Source organism: Amblyraja radiata, chromosome 5, assembly GCF_010909765.2.
Source record: "Amblyraja radiata isolate CabotCenter1 chromosome 5, sAmbRad1.1.pri, whole genome shotgun sequence".
NCBI classification, from domain to species: domain Eukaryota; kingdom Metazoa; phylum Chordata; class Chondrichthyes; order Rajiformes; family Rajidae; genus Amblyraja; species Amblyraja radiata.
The window spans coordinates 71,468,387-71,480,860 of NC_045960.1; the positions used below are offsets into that span (position 1 = coordinate 71,468,387).

Sequence of the window (12,474 nt, forward strand, 5' to 3'; positions counted from 1 at the left end):
TCGTGGATGCAGCCTAGACCATGACACATAACAACCTCACCCTAACACCTCAGGAAAACAACCATGATAATTCAGGAACATTTGCACCCGTCAGTCCCTCTTCTTCCCTCTCCTGTCGAGCAGAAGAGACAAAAGCTTTAAAACATGTACCATAATGCCACAATATACTGTCCTCTGATATTTATTTTCTTTGCACTACCTGTTGTACTTGTGTGTGGCTTGAATGTCCTCATTTGTAGTATGATGTGACTTGATTGTACAAAGCTTTTCATTATAGATCAGTACATGTGACAATAATACACCAATACCAATTCCCATGTATGTATATAAAATATTGTAAAGATAACGTAATTCTAAATTTAAAATTGCAGATCAACTAAGATAGTTTGAATTATATCAAATGATTGTATTTCAGTTCTTTATGATGTGACCTTATGTAATGCACTAGAATATTAAATGAACTGTCAATTAAATGTTTTCTCCCCAATTTTCCTCTTAAACTGTAGTAATTCTTCAATTACCATCTTATAATGATAACATGAAAAATGTTTTTTTTATTACAGAAAATTTCAGTGTTAATTTGAATTCAGAATATACAAAACAAGTTCTTCAGTTTTGAAATGGCGCCATCTGCCAGTTGATATACAAAATGACTGGCTCCAAAGTGTCAATAGAATTTCCTATTTTCGTTGGCAAAACTTTGACCATACAGAGAATTACTGCAAAGTTACTTCGTACATGGTCAATATAATTGCAACATTGCTTCACAGCATTTCAGTATTTTTGTTCAGAAATTATGAAGCATTTTGAAATAAAGCTAAACCTCATCATAAAACAATGAGAATTGGTTACAGTTTACAGTCCACGGGGCTGTCTTGCCTGTCGAGCTCTATTCTGATGGTTACATATAAATAATTATTACCACCAGGCTATTTGTGTCAGTGACAACAGAATATTAAGGAAAGCACTGCCAATGACATACAACATATTTGAACACATTTATTGGAGATTCAATTACATTTGACAGATCACAGCAGTATTCTATTTTCACAGGTTTTTACAATTGGCCAGGTTTTAGCATGTTTTTCTGGTGTTGCAGCATTCATATTTAAATGGAATTTATTAAAATATTGAAGCTGTTATTAAAGCCATAAATCTTAACACAGTTTAAGGGTTTAAAAAAAAAGACATCCTCTCTGGTTACAGTTAAACAATGTGGATATATTTAAAATCTTATGAATAGTAATATTTATATTGATAATTTACTGTTCTACTTGGGTCTATTTAATAACATGCAGATAAAAGTGAACAGTTGGAAATCAAGTGCATGCCTTGAACAGCAGGTTGTTTAAAATATGGAGAGCAGCTGGGCATGACATGTCTCTCAAAAAAATGTTTAACAGAACTTACATGGCTATAATTTAAAATTAACTTGACGGTATAAATTACAAGCATCAGCCTTGGAGACATTAGGGAAAAAAAGGGATATCAAAGGATCAAAAATGTAACCTCATGTAGATCCATTGATAACATTTGCCATTTCATACAGATGATAAATGCCTGCACAAGACAATGATTTACCTCAAAGGAACATAGCTGTTCAATACACTATGATCACTTATGCTTAGCATTAGAATTCACTAATACAAATTGCTTTTTAGCTGGTCACATGGAATAAATTGATCAGTGTGGTGGCGGCGGCACATTGGTAGAGTTGCTGCCTTACAGCACTTGCAGCGCCAGAGACCCGGGTTCAATCCCTATTACGGGTGCTGTCTGTACGAGGTTTGTATGTTCTACCCGTGACCGCGTGGGTTTTCTCTGAGATCTTCGGTTTCTCCCACAATCCAAAGGCCTACAGATTTGTAGGTTAATTGGCTTGGGCTTGTATACTTGGTATAAGTGCAGTAGGCTTGTATTGCTTGTGTTAAGTTGCACGGATCGCTGGTTGGTGTGGGCTCGGTGGGCCGAAGGGCCTGTGTCCACACTGTATCTCCAAACTAAACTAAACCACTGAATTGAAATGCCACCTGGATTATGAACTCAAGATTATCAGATAGTTCTTAAATTCTCAATTTTCAAAGCCAAGATAATAACTCTTATCTATCCACAGAAAAGCAGGTATTATTTTTAATGATTTCCGAATGCTCGGAGAATTAATAAATATCAAATTAATAAATATCAAAATGATATTAAATTACTTTTAGCCAAATAGTATACTGAAAGTGGCATTGAGAAAAGAAGAAAAATTGTTCATCATAAAAATGCAGAATAACTAAATTGGTGTGAAATGGTAGTCCAGGTTATCCCAGCCTACAATCTGAAGAACACAACAAATACGATATCAAATATAGTATTGGTTCAACAATGTCTAAATCAGGCTCTATATTCAAATCTGACTCCTCGAAGCCAGGCTTTAGATTGGCACCTGAGTTCAATACAAGGTGAGTCAGATAAGTCATTAAATTGAGATCCCACCAGGAAATAAAATATTTCATAGCATTACCAAGAATAAGTATTCTCTGCCATATTCCTATTTATGGTACAAAGGACATTACTCTATTACTGCTTCTGGGTGCTTGTTCTACGTAATTGCCTGCCTCTGTATCTTACATTACATCATTGAACATGTTGGTTGTGAAGAACTTGGAAATTTCTAAGAATGTTCAATGGTTTAATATTGTCACACAGTAGACTTCTTTGGCACAACCCACAAATGCAGTCGCCATATTTTGGCACCGTTTACAAAGAAAAAGTCCAAAATCCAATTCCGGTTCACTTGTTGGAAGTACTGGAGCACCTTCGACCCAGGCAAGCCCAGGCTGCCTGATGTCCTGATGACCATCTCCTCACCCGACCGCCTCTGTGTCCCATGGAGCGCTTCCTGCGGTCAAACATTGCAGGCGCTGGAGGGACCCTCTCCTACCAGCCCATTCTTCGCATCCGTCGTCACCAGCACTATATAAATTCAAATCTATCATTAAGAGGTAACACAGAAGATAGAAATTTTCTTTCTGAACAAAGATTATCAGTGTTTTTCAGCTATACTACAACAAACAATGGATGCTGGAAATCTGAAATAAAAATAGAAAATCCTGCAAATACTCAAAAACCAGGACTAACATTTTATGTCCTGAAACAATATTTCTCCCTGATGCTGTCTGACCTGATAAATACTTTCAGCATTTTCTATTTTTTCTTTAAGGTTTTATCAAGACTGTCTATCGCATGTACTCTTGGAGGTACAAGATTTATTTTTACAATGTACCTAATAATTTCACCTTGTATATACTTTAGGTTGACTGCAGGGAAGTCATAAATTTGATTTGCATGAAGGCTGCTGTTTGGCAGCGAGTAGGTGCAAGTTCAAAATGAAAAAGTCAGATTTTAAGTTCCTGTTTGAAGTTAACTAATCAGCTGTACTATACGATTAAGATGTTCTTGATGAAACAAAGAGGAATGTCAAAAAGTACATTGGGTGAGGAATATAGAACACATGCTCATGAGGATATTATGAAGAGGGCACAGTTAAGGATTATTATTATTAACAAGGGAGCATTAAAATTCATTCTAACTAGGACTACACATTCTTTACATGTACTTTGGTCAAATTTCATTGTCTTGGCACTGGCACAAAACATTATATAGGAGCACCAAGGCTACACATTGGTTAATATATTTAATGGGATCATTGATGCTTTCAACAATAATGAAGGCCATTCAGCCCTTTGTACCTGTGCTGACTGTTTGATAGCACAATCATAGATTTTACCCCCCAAGTTGCATTATTTCCCAATTTGTTGCATCAACACATTTTCAAATTTCCTGCTAAAATCCTGATGATCAACTTGGAACAAACGTTGAAGAAATAAATCTTTTAAAGCAATACAGTCTTCAGAATAAAATTCTTATTCCTTTGTTCCTATAGAGCTGCTTAATAGGTCATTTCCTGTACAAATCTTTTCCCTTTTGGCTTTCTCTACCCTTGGGTTTTGCCAAAGTAGTGCCAGAATTAATTTAAATGAATTTTTATTGCTCCCAGAAAATTTGCTCATGCTGTTCAAAGCAGAATTTCTACAGTAAAACCCATTCGCATTTTGCACCATTTAAAATGCAACGCTCAAATGTATTGAGGCGAAATATAATGCTCAATAGACAGAGTTGACACGGAAAAGCTTTTCCCACTGAGAGTAGGGAAGATTCAACAAGGGGACATGACTTGAGAATTAAGGGACTGAAGTTTAGGGGTCACATGAGGGGGAACATCTTTACTCAGAGAGTGGTAGCTGTGTGGAATGAGCTTCCAGTGAAGGTGGTGGAGGCAGGTTCGTTTTTATCATTTAAAAATAAATTGGATAGTTATATGGATGGGAAAGGAATGGAGGGTTATGGTCTGAGCGCAGGTATATGGGACTAGGGGAGATTATGTGTTCGGCACGGACTAGAAGGGTCGAGATGGCCTGTTTCCGTGCTGTAATTGTTATATGGTTATTATATGGTTATTTACAGCAAAAATCATAAGGTTAATAGGTATGGGGCTATATGGCACAGAAACAGGCCCCTTCGGCGCAACTGAAGAAAGGTCTCAATCCGAAACATCACCCATTCCTTCTCTCCAGAGATGCTGCCTGCCTGCTGAGTTACTGCAGCATTTTGTCTCTATCTTCGGTTTAAACCAGCATCTGCAGGTCCTTCCTACGCACCTTCGGCGCAACTCGAGCATGCTGACCTAGTTGCTTAACCAAGCTAATTCCCTTTTCCCTGTGCCCGGTCCATATCTCTCCAAACCTTTCCTATCACCTTCCAAGTGACATTTCAATCAGGTAATTGTTCCCGCCTTGACCACTGCCCCATTTCATGAACGCACTACCTATTGTATGGAAAAAGTTGCCCTCGGGTCCCTTTTAATCTTTCTCCTCTCAACAAACTTATGCTCTATTGCTTTTGATCCTCCTATCATTGGGAAAAGACTGAGGATGCTTTATGCTTCAATACCACACAATTGGGGGCGGAGAGGGGGGGGGGGGAGAAGAGGGGGGGGGGAGAAGAGGGGGGGGGGGAGAAGAGGGGGGGGGAGAAGAGGGGGGAGGAGAAGAGGGGGGGGGAGAAGAGGGGGGGGGGAGATATGATGGGGGGGGAGAAGGGGGGGGGTAAGAGAGGGGAGAAGAGGGGGGGGAGAGAAGAGGCGGGGGGAGAAGCAGAGGGGGGGAGAAGATGGGGGGGGAGAAGAGGGGGGGGGGACGAAGAGGGGGGGGGGAGAAGAGGGGGGGGGGAAGAAGAGGGGGGGGGAGAACGGGGGGGGGGAGAAGAGGGGGGGGAAGAAGGAGGGGGGGGAGAAGAAGGGGGGGGGGGAGAAGGAGGGGGGGGGAGAAGAGGGGGGGGGAGAAGAAGAGGGGGGGGGGGAGAAAAAGAGGGGGGGGAGGAAGAGAAGGGGGGGAGAGAGAAGAGGGGAGGGGAGAGAGGGGGGGAGAAGAGGGGGGGGAGGAGGAAAGAGGGGGGGAGGAGAAGAGGGGGGGAGGAGAAGAGGGGGGGGGAGAAGAGGGGGGGGAGAGAGAGGGGGGGGAGAAGGGGGGGGGAGAAGGGGGGGGGGAAGAAGGGGGAGGAGTGGGGGGAAGAAGGGGGGGGGGAGGGGGGGGAAGAAGGGGGGGGAGGGGGGGGAAGAAGGGGGGGGGGTGGGGGGAAGGAGGGGGGAGAAGGGGGGGGAGGGGGGGGGGGAGAAGAGGGGGGGGGGAAGAAGAGAGGGGGGGGGAGAAGAGGGGGGGGGAGAAGAGGGGGGGGGGGAGAAGAGGGGGGGGGGAAGAAGAGGGGGGGGAGAAGAGGGGGGAGAGAAGAGGGGGGGAGAGAAGAGGGGGGGAGAGAAGAGGGGGGAGACGAAGAGGGGGGGAGAAGAGGGGGGGAGAAGAGGGGGGGGAGAAGAGGGGGGGGGGAGAAGAGGGGGGGGGGGAGAAGCAGGGGGGGGAGAAGAGGGGGGGGAAGAAGAGGGGGGGGGAGAAGAGGGGGGGGAGAAGAGGGGGGGGAGAAGAGGGGGGGGAGAAAGAGGGGGGGGAGAAGAGGGGGGGGAGAAGAGGGGGGGAGAAGAGGGGGGGGAGAAGAGGGGGGGGAGAAGAGGGGGGGAGAAGAGGGGGGGGGAGAAGAGGGGGGGGAGAAGAGGGGGGGGAGAAGAGGGGGGGGAGAAGAGGGGGGGGAGAAGAGGGGGGGGAGAAGAGGGGGGGGAGAAGAGGGGGGGAGAAGAGGGGGGGGAGAAGAGGGGGGGGAGAAGAGGGGGGGGAGAAGAGGGGGGGAGAAGAGGGGGGGAGAAAAGGGGGGGAAGAGGGGGGAAGAGGGGGGGAGAAGAGGGGGGAGAAGAGGGGGGAGAAGAGGGGGGAGAAGAGGGGGGGAGAAGAGGGGGGGAGAAGAGGGGGGGAGAAGAGGGGGGGAGAAGAGGGGGGGAGAAGAGGGGGGAGAAGAGGGGGGGAGAAGAGGGGGGGGGAAGAGGGGGGGAGAAGAGGGGGGGAGAAGAGGGGGGGAGAAGAGGGGGGGAGAAGAGGGGGGAGAAGAGGGAAAGGGGGGGGAGGGGGAAGGGAGACACTTTTAAAAAGCCAGACAACTTATAATAAAGTTTAGCAGGATGCTTTATGCTTCAATACCACACAATTGGGGGGGGGGGAGGAGGGGGGGGGAGGAGAGGGGGGGGGGAGAAGAGGGGGGGGGAGGGAAGAGGGGGAAATGGGGGGAAAGGGGGGGGAGGGAGGGGGAAGGGAGGGGGAATGGGGACACTTTTAAAAAGCCAGACAACTTATAATAAAGTTTAGCGGGCATTTAACATTACCAGTCGGTTTTCCTTGGTCCTGAAAACTCCAATGAGCCAATTAAAATGCGCCTGCATCAGCATGTATCGTAACCAAACATTTGAGGCAACGCCTTCAGTGAAGCAAACTCCAACCAGCAGACAAGGCCGCAAGTAATGCAGGCCCTTCACATGGGCCGCGGAACTTTTTTGTCTAGACATGTTCCATAATGCGTAGCCTATAGTTAATGCACTCTAGCGAAGGAGATTGCCTACGGCTGCCCTCGACTGCCTGTAACTACATAGCAACCCCACTCCACTGCACTACGAGTTCAAAAGAAACATGCCGACCAAATTTTACTTGCAGAAAATGTTTCAACATGCTGAAAAATTTTCCTCGACCAAACTGAGGCCGCGAATTTGCAGGAACTTCCCTCCAGCATGAAGGAGAGTTCCAGTGACCTCATAGGACCTCCTAGGACCACGTGTCGAATTTGCTGCGAGTTTGAGTCGATGGCAAACTCTTCTGAACTCGCAGATTAGGTCGCCGCAGTGGGACAGCCCCTTTACCCTGAGACTAATGCAAATGTTTAAACTATTAACAAATGGAAATGTTTGCGAATACCTCAGATATTTAGAAACATTCAACAGAACTCAAAACCTTTGTCAGATCTAACATAGCACATGCTCAGTGGACTGACGATAAATGTTGGGGAACTGCAGGACACTCATGGCACATCGCTGGACGTACGAGTGGAATAGGCAAATAGTGTGTAGCACCTCAAAAAGTCCACTGAGATGCACAAATACATACATGCTTGCAGAGGAATCTGGAGCATTTCTGCCACTTGTGTGATGGAACAACTTTCGTTTCTGAGTAGTATATATTCTTTTAACATTTTGAGACCATTCTAAAAATCAGTCTTTAAAAAAATTATACAAGGAGAGAAACTTTGACTTTTACCTTTTTTTTGAATTTATGAGATCATAGACTAAATGAAAAATATGTTAATCCAGGGAATTTTAACCATCCCCAAAAAGTGACAGTACGATTACTAGAGGAAACAGTATATAATTAGAGTTAAGTTAACAGAATAGGTTAACACTGCCTCCAGAAAATGTGAAAAATTCAATCGTTTATCCACACACTAGAATTTCTTTATTTTTTTGAAGGTCATGGTCATAAGGGTACAATTCATTGACCTCTTCAATAATTTGAAGGAAAAATAATTTACCTTTTGTATATAATAGATAGAACCTTTGCAGCTTCATGTTTTGCTTCTAACCCAACATAAAGGAAGTGCCCTATTTTGTAAATCTCTTTGATCAGGCAATATGCTCCAAATTTGAAAACAAACAAATCAATGGCCTTGGTACACAAAATTGCTGGGGAAACTCAGCGGGTGCAGCAGCATCTATGGAGCGAAGGAAATAGGCGACGTTTCGGGCCGAAACCCTTCTTCAGACTGCTCATATCTGCTCTATATCAGACTGCTCTATATCAATGGCCTTGATTCATTTTATGAGAAATGGGATATGCAGTGGCCAAATAAATTGACAAATTGTGAAGTAAGAGTTAAAAGGTACGTAAAGAGCAAATGTACTTGATAAATGCTTTTCTTAAAATGTCCTGCTTGCCTCTCATTTTAACAGAACCTATTGGCCATGCATTGAACCAAATTTCAATTTTCAAAAACTACAGATTTTACCAGCATTTCAATTCATATACTAACCTATTTTAGGGTGAAAATGCTCTGTATTTAAAATTAGCCCCCATCAAACATTTTGAAATGAAAATTATGTAAATATATTTGTAAATACAACGATAATTCCAGTACTATCATATTTTAAAAGAACTTAGACTTCCATAAGACAAAGTTTAGTTAAAATTAAAGTTGTAGTAATGCCAGTATTTTGAGTTTCATATCTTTATCCAAGTGGAATTACAAAGCTGCAAAGCTTTAGCCATCAATATGATTGAAGATGACTCCCAGTGAAGTAATACATCATATCTGGCCCAAACAAAAGTAAGACTTGGAAAATGCTTTACTGGAAAACATAAAAATAACAGCCAAAGCAAAATTTCTTACAGCCTTAGTTAAAATCTAATCACGAATGTTTTAAATTAAATTAATGAACTGAATTATGACTGTTATGTTTTTCCCTTTATTTGTACTTCAACAGGTAAAATGTAAAAATACACATTTGGACAATCACATTTCAATCTTCTACAAATTTCAATCTTTGATAAAATAAGTTACAAAATGGGCAAATGGGTTGTAACTGTCAAATAGATAGACAGACATGCATCTTCTAATTAGTTTTAGTAATTAATGCTCATCTCAGACTACAATGCATATTAAATCCCAAATCATAGAATACTGAAATTAAGAATCTGCTTCAGACTTCTACAGCATATGCATTCATTCACTAGAAAACTGCTTGAATTGTCTGTTTTTCCTCCCCAAGAAAATAATTGTGCAATCATCGATTAACTGGGAGTTTAAATGCAATTATTTATGGTTAAAATCAGTCATTTGAAATATTGAAGTGTATTGTAGGGTTAGGTATAATACAATGTTAAAATCAATATCTTAAGCTTCAAAATAGGAAGGTTTTCTGATATTCCATAATTTTTCTGGACTAAACTTCTCGTTCATATTAAAAATATTTCAAAAAACATTTTTTTAGCTTATTACAATAATCCAAAATATTTAACAACATTCTGGAGTTTTTTGGTCTGTTTGATCTCCTCTTGTGGACAGCCACATTACTTGTTGTTAGGGGAAGCAGCTGATGTCTCAGAGGGGACTTAATAACCCAAAGTCTTTAAACAATTTAGGCCAAAAGCTTCTCCAAGATTATGCTTTTGAAGATACACAGTTCTTTCAGCTGACTGGACTGTTACGTTTGGATGGAATTTTTGGAACAGAGCCTAGGAATTCAGCTGCATTTTCAGTAAATATCATGCCCAGCGTTCACAAATTGGCTACATTACTGCAATAATTCATTCCATTCTCAAAAAGACAAAACATGGCTTGATCCAATTCCAAAAATGTAGGGCATCATCAGATCCACCACAGGCAACCACCATTCCTGACTTAGGAACATCTATATTAATGGATTAATGGAGATATGAATAAGTGTTCGCCTGGCATTCATGTCATTAAAGTTTTAAAAGCACTGTCTTCAGAAACAATTCAGGAGAAATAAAAATGTCAGGAATTTCAGGCAAATCGAAAAGCAGCAAATTCAATAAGGATGGTCCTTGACCAATGTATAAATATTCCCATTTTGTTAAAACCCAAAGGGCAATTTGTAGCCTTCAGTTATATTCCAATATGGAATATTCACATCAGTACATTTACAAGTGCATGGCTACAAGAAGTTCAGTAAGCAGGATAAAACTAAAGCCTGATTAAAAGTTGCTATATTTCTAGATTCATGCAAGATGTGAACTTCAGCTCAGGGTGAAAGCACCAACAACCATATCCCATACTTCCCATTCCAACACTGATTTTTCTGTCCTGGGCCTCCTCCATTGCCAGAATGTGGCCGCAAGCGAACCAGCACCTCATATTCCGCATGGGTAGCTTACAACCTAACAGTATGAACATTGAGTGCAGAAACAAACTGCAGCTGCTGGTATATACCGAAGGTAGACGCAAAGTGCAGGAGTAATTCAGCAGGTCAGGCAGCATCTCTGGAGAAAGACCGGCTCAGCCTGACCCACTGAGTTATTCCATCACTTTGTGTCTATCTTCAGTATGAACATTGAATTCTCTAATTTTAGGTCACTAAGCTGCAACACCTACACACCTCTACACACACCCATACCCACACGGATCTATCTATCACTTGACAGGCTTTGTCCCACACCCACTTCTCTTCAAGCATTCTCCCCTACCTCACTGCCCCCCCCCCTCCCCCCAATCCCACTGCAAGCAGACTAAATGAGGGTGCCAACCTCAAAATGTTACTTATCCATTTTCTCCAGAGAGGCTGCCTAACCCAGTTATTCCAGTAATTTGTATCTATTTTGTAAACCAGTATCTGCAGTTCCTTGCATCTACAGTCATTTCATTTAATTGCTTTCTTAGAACTTATAGGACATCTTGTTCAAAAAGGTTATGCCTGCGTTTATGCTTCAAATGATCTCCAACCTTTTGCTTATATTGCCAAGAAGTGATTCATGTTTCATGTTTATATCTAGCTTACTCTTAAATGTATACCTCATTTACCCCAAGAAATAGCAAATTCTACATTTTCAAAGGTACACAAAAATGCTGGGGAAACTCAGCGGGTGCAGCAGCATCTATGGAGCGAAGGAAATACGCGACGTTTCGGGCCGAAACCCTTCTTCAGACTGATGGGGGGTGGGGGGGAGAAGGAAGGAAAAAGGGAGGAGGAGGAGCCCGAGGGCGGGGGGATGGGAGGAGACAGCTCGAGGGTTAAGGAAGGGGAGGAGACAGCAAGGGCTAGCAAAACTGGGAGAATTCAACGTTCAAAGCATTTTCAACACTTGCTGTGTAAGAACGTTGCCCCACAATTCCCTGCTGAACTCAGTGCTGCCAATAGTATATTTATGACCCCAAATATCAAACCCCCTCATGTCAAAACCTCTGCTTCTTCGCCAACAATTTTGAAGTCATGCTGTAGTTCTCCTTCAGAGTAAAAGGCCCCTTGGTCTATTCAATCTCTCCTGTTAATTATAAACTCTCAATGCTGTTACCATCTTTGAAAATCCATTTTTGCACTTTACACATGCTTCTATAAACATTTAACCAACAGCCAAAGAGAGCAATATTGTGGGTATCAGTAACTTTCCAGATTTATGGATCAAGGTAGTATAAACGGTTTCCCTCATTTTTGTAACTTTCATTGGATTAGGAATATGTAACACAATATAATTTCAATTCAAAACATAAAGGTTTGCCAAAATATACACAGTGCAAGAAGTTAAGAAGCAAAGTTAATGCACAAAGGTTAATTGGTTACTTTTAAAAGATTATTGTATCAAAGCCATTTTGGCAACTACTATCCAGGATATTCGACAATAAACGCAACCGTCAGGAAGACTAAAAGAAACAAAATCAATTGTCATAGATTTTTATATTTAGAGTCTTGAGAGCAACTTTACTTTTGAATTACTTGTATCACCAGAACTAAACTAATTTGGAACAGAAATTTCTGTGATTTTAGCTGTGTATATGTGGGGGTGGGGGGTTGGGGGGGGGGGGCTGTGGGGGAAACCGTTTAATCTCTTCCCTGTGTGGGGATCCGACTTTTTCCCTGTCGGGTCACCGATGTCGTTGGGCCTAACATCGAGGAGCCGGCAGCAGCCTCCGGCTGGGGACTAACCTAAGGGCTCCAGTGGCGGAGCCTGAGGAACTGACATCGCAGAGCTGGGCGTCTTCGAAGCGGGAAGAGCTGTGGTGGCGCTTGGCTGCGACCCGACTTTGGAGCTTCGGAGGCTCTAGCCACAGGCCCGGTGGACAGGAACATCGGGAGCTCGCAGGTCCCTGGTGAGAGACCGCTTTTCCGAACTCCGCAACAGCAACTTCTCCCGCTGGAATCGCAGGGTTTAAAGGACACGGAGCCGGGGTGTAACATCAGTTAAACATCGCCCGGCGTGGCTTAACCAGCCACAGGACTTACCATCGCCCACTTTAACATCGGAGCCATAATTCGCCTCGACGCTGCAGTTG

The 12,474-nt window shown here is 42.9% G+C and overlaps 1 protein-coding gene across 1 annotated transcript in view; it reads right to left on the minus strand.

The window, feature by feature from the left end:
* The window catches only part of ldah (lipid droplet associated hydrolase), a 295,875-nt gene that overhangs the window by 248,313 nt on the left and 35,088 nt on the right, over positions 1-12,474 (minus strand). The window lies entirely within an intron of this gene.